This window comes from Octodon degus, unplaced genomic scaffold (genome assembly GCF_000260255.1).
Source record: "Octodon degus isolate 3935 unplaced genomic scaffold, OctDeg1.0 scaffold00091, whole genome shotgun sequence".
Taxonomy (NCBI): Eukaryota; Metazoa; Chordata; class Mammalia; order Rodentia; family Octodontidae; genus Octodon; species Octodon degus.
In genome coordinates, this window is record NW_004524667.1 from 3,884,634 (window position 1) to 3,888,101 (window position 3,468).

The 3,468-nt window shown below is 34.3% G+C and overlaps 1 protein-coding gene across 2 annotated transcripts in view; it reads left to right on the forward strand.

The window, feature by feature from the left end:
• The window catches only part of Prex2 (phosphatidylinositol-3,4,5-trisphosphate dependent Rac exchange factor 2), a 303,532-nt gene that overhangs the window by 82,824 nt on the left and 217,240 nt on the right, over positions 1-3,468 (forward strand). The gene's annotated exons all lie outside the window — the stretch shown is intronic.

Consider the following 3,468-nt stretch of genomic DNA (forward strand, 5'->3'; position numbering starts at 1 on the left):
GTTTTCTTTGAATTATCTATCAGTTATTGGATTAATGTTTTCATTTTCTTTTGTAATTACGGTGTCTTTGAGGAGTTGGTCATTGAGAGCATCATTGTCTTTTAGTTCTGAAATTCAGTCCTCACATTTGTCCGTCCTGCTGCCCATACTTTCAATGTGATTTTTGATGTCTTGGATTTCTAATTCAAACCTTATCATGGAAACTAATTTTTTGGTAAACTGGTCATTCTTGCATTTTTTTTTTTAGCATTTTGTTTTATTAGTGCCCTCTTAATGCTGCTCAAATCTTTTTGGTTATTATTTCGTATACCTCGTATATCTTGTCTAATCCCAGTGAGTATCTTTGTGAGGTGTTTATTATCTTGCTAGGTTATACTTTTGAGTAATTCGGGTGTGTGGTTTATACTATTCTGACCTTGGTGGCCCCATGTTGGTTTTTTGGAAGAGCAGGTCTGGAGAGAGATTTTGTTGCTTTTACTTCCCATGGTTCTATTGTTTTCATTTATTTTTTGCTGAGCTTTGTGGATGCTTATAGCCTATGACTTTGTTACTAGCATAGAAATCTCTTTAGTTTCTTTTCAGAGATGTACTTTGAGCATGGCCAACTATACTTCTTTGCTACAAACTCAAGATTCAATCATCTTGATTATTTTGGGCATTGTTCAATTAGAGATATGTTCCTGCTCTTGCTGGTAGACAAAAGAGTCAGCCAGAGCTTTATTATTTTTCTTAATTTGAGTCTTCCAGCAATGGTTGACAACACTGTTTTTTATATTTTTTTCTTTTGTCATCCATATCATTTGACTTGAATACAAACTTTTACTGTCTGAAATGGAATTGTCCATAGTTGAGGGTTAAAGTTCTGGAAAAAGAGCACAGAGAGTGACTCTACTTAGAGGAACAAAATTTTGTAACAAGGAGAAAGGAAAGTGTGATACTGACTTTATCTTGGTAAATGGTTATTTGTATTATTAGTTTGATTTATCTTATATGAAATAGAATTCAGAGTATTTTACTTAGTAATTTAAACCTCAGAAAGAGTAAATGAAATGTTGGGGTTATTTTCTTTTTCCTATTTTGGGTGTAAGACAGATATTTTATGAAAATATGGTATAATAAAATTGATTTTTTTTCACTTCATGCTTGATTTTATGGTGTTTTAAAATGATTTCTCTTAGTAAGGATAGTTAAATGATTCACTCGTTTTCTCAAGCGATCCTTTTTTTAAAAAATATTATTCATTGGATAAAGAGTCTTGCTACTCTGCTTGGACTCATGCTGATTCTCCTGTCTAGGCCTCCCCAATGCTGGTATTATAGGCATGTTACACCATGTCCGGTTTCAGTGGCTGTCTCATTGCACCTGGGGTGGGGCCAGGATGGCATGTGGTACCAGGGATCAAACTCAGGTCCTTGCACTTGCTAGGCAGGCACTTAGGCTGCTGAGCTACCTCCAAGTCCTCAAGAGACTTTTTTGATGTTGAAACTATTCTCTTGAAATGCCCACCAAGTTGTCCTTGTTAGTTCTCTTCTCCAGGAGTGGGCCTAGGCCTGTTAGATCTTTGTTAGTGTATTACATGTGCATGGAGGGCTTCAATTTATCATTTATTTGTTATCATTCATCTTTTCAGTGTTGAGTTTTTTCCCTGTGGTCAGTTTGTGTTTTTCTGATTGACATGAAACATTCAGTTGATGAGATGAACAAGATAGGCTGATTTTAATGGATTCTAATCTTAAATATAGTCACTAATCAATAGCTTTATATTTTGATAAGACTAACTTAGTAGAGATTTATTCTGGGAGAACATGTTTAACATTGCTTGAAATGTAGACGTGTACTCAATGTTCTGTATTTATTTAGATAAGTTATTTGTTATACATGTTTGTTCAGTGACCAAGAATGTGTTTGATAAAGATAGGCATTTAGAATAGAAAATCAACATTGGTTTTCAAAATAAAGAACAAATACCAGCCATGTAAAAATAATATTATGCATATTTAAATGAATATTCAGTGATTATGAAATTTGCAGTGGCGTAAAAAAAATTCAAAAAGTTACACACCTCCAAAGATTGTCATGAAATATAAATTCAGCTCCAAGGGTGATGATTTACTATTATTTATTTGTAAGTAACAATATCCTTAGAAAAAATTACAATAGGACTAAAATATTGATTTTTGAATAGTCAAATTGTATTTATGAAGCTGTGTAAGTTTTTGATGAATCTCCCTTTATATATTTGGCTATACCCTTGGATAAAAGAAATAAAGGGAAACATCTAAAATTTAAAATACATTCGTAATCTAAGCACCTAAGTTGAGATAATAGTACTTTATAACTTTTTTTTTTTTTTTTTTTTTTTTCAGAACCGGGGATTGAACTCAGGCCCTTGCGCTTGCCAGGGAAGTGCTTATTCCACTGAGCCATCTCCCCGGCCCCAAATGGCAGAAGTGTTTTGTTTTTTTTTTTTCTCCGAATGCCTTCAAGGCATGACTGCCTGGCTTGTGTTGTGGGGATCAAACCACAGCAACCTGAGCCTGACTGCTTTGTTGAAGCAGCCACTTAAAGAACTGAGCTAAGGGGCAGGCCTCCAACTTTATAACTTTTTATTGAAAATGTGTTGTCATAGGTATCAAGGTCATAATTTAAATTTATAAAACTAATCAGAAAAACAATGTGATTTTTGTGGGAATATTAATCTAAAGTTAATGGCCTGAATTTTTAAAATAAAAATAAAATTAGAAACATTGATTTAAATAAGAATCATAAATTTGCCTCTATGTCACATGAAACCAGTCCCTGAGAGGCTGAGTAGCAGGGGCAAGGCTGGAGGGTCCCAGGCGGGAACCCATCCAGCGCCTCTTGGGGATTTAGGGAAACTCAGTCTAAAATTTTAAAAAGTAATAATAAATAAAAGAAATCAGGCACATTTTAGTTTAAATTCTCATGCAGAGAACACCTGCACGTCTCTACTGACGATTCTTTTTTTAAACTCAAGTGCATTATTTAGAAAAACTAATTTTTACAATGATTCAAAATGGACGTTCATTTTCTAGTTTCTCCTGCTGATTCTAGGGCCCTGCCTCCTTCTCTCTTGGTTCCTCTGTAGGCTAAGAACCAGATCTGTCCTTCAGTCCTGTCGTCTTCAAGGGCACTTTGTAAAAGCTTAATAAATGTGCCCATGTCAGCTTTTTATAAAACATGTAAAGCCTTCTTTGAAAGTTGCTTCCTTTAAATAATTTTTGTTTTTACTTATTTATTTTCTCTTCTCTACCCTAAGAACGAATATATAAATTGGTATCTCTTGAAAATTTAGGCAGTTTCATTTTCTCTTTTCTTTCTTTCTTTCTTTCTTTCTTTCTTTCTTTCTTTCTTTCTTTCTCTCTCTCTCTCTCTCTCTCTCTCTCTCTCTCTCTCTCTCTCTCTCTCTCTCTCTTTCCTTCCTTCCCTCCTTCCCTCTCTCTCTTT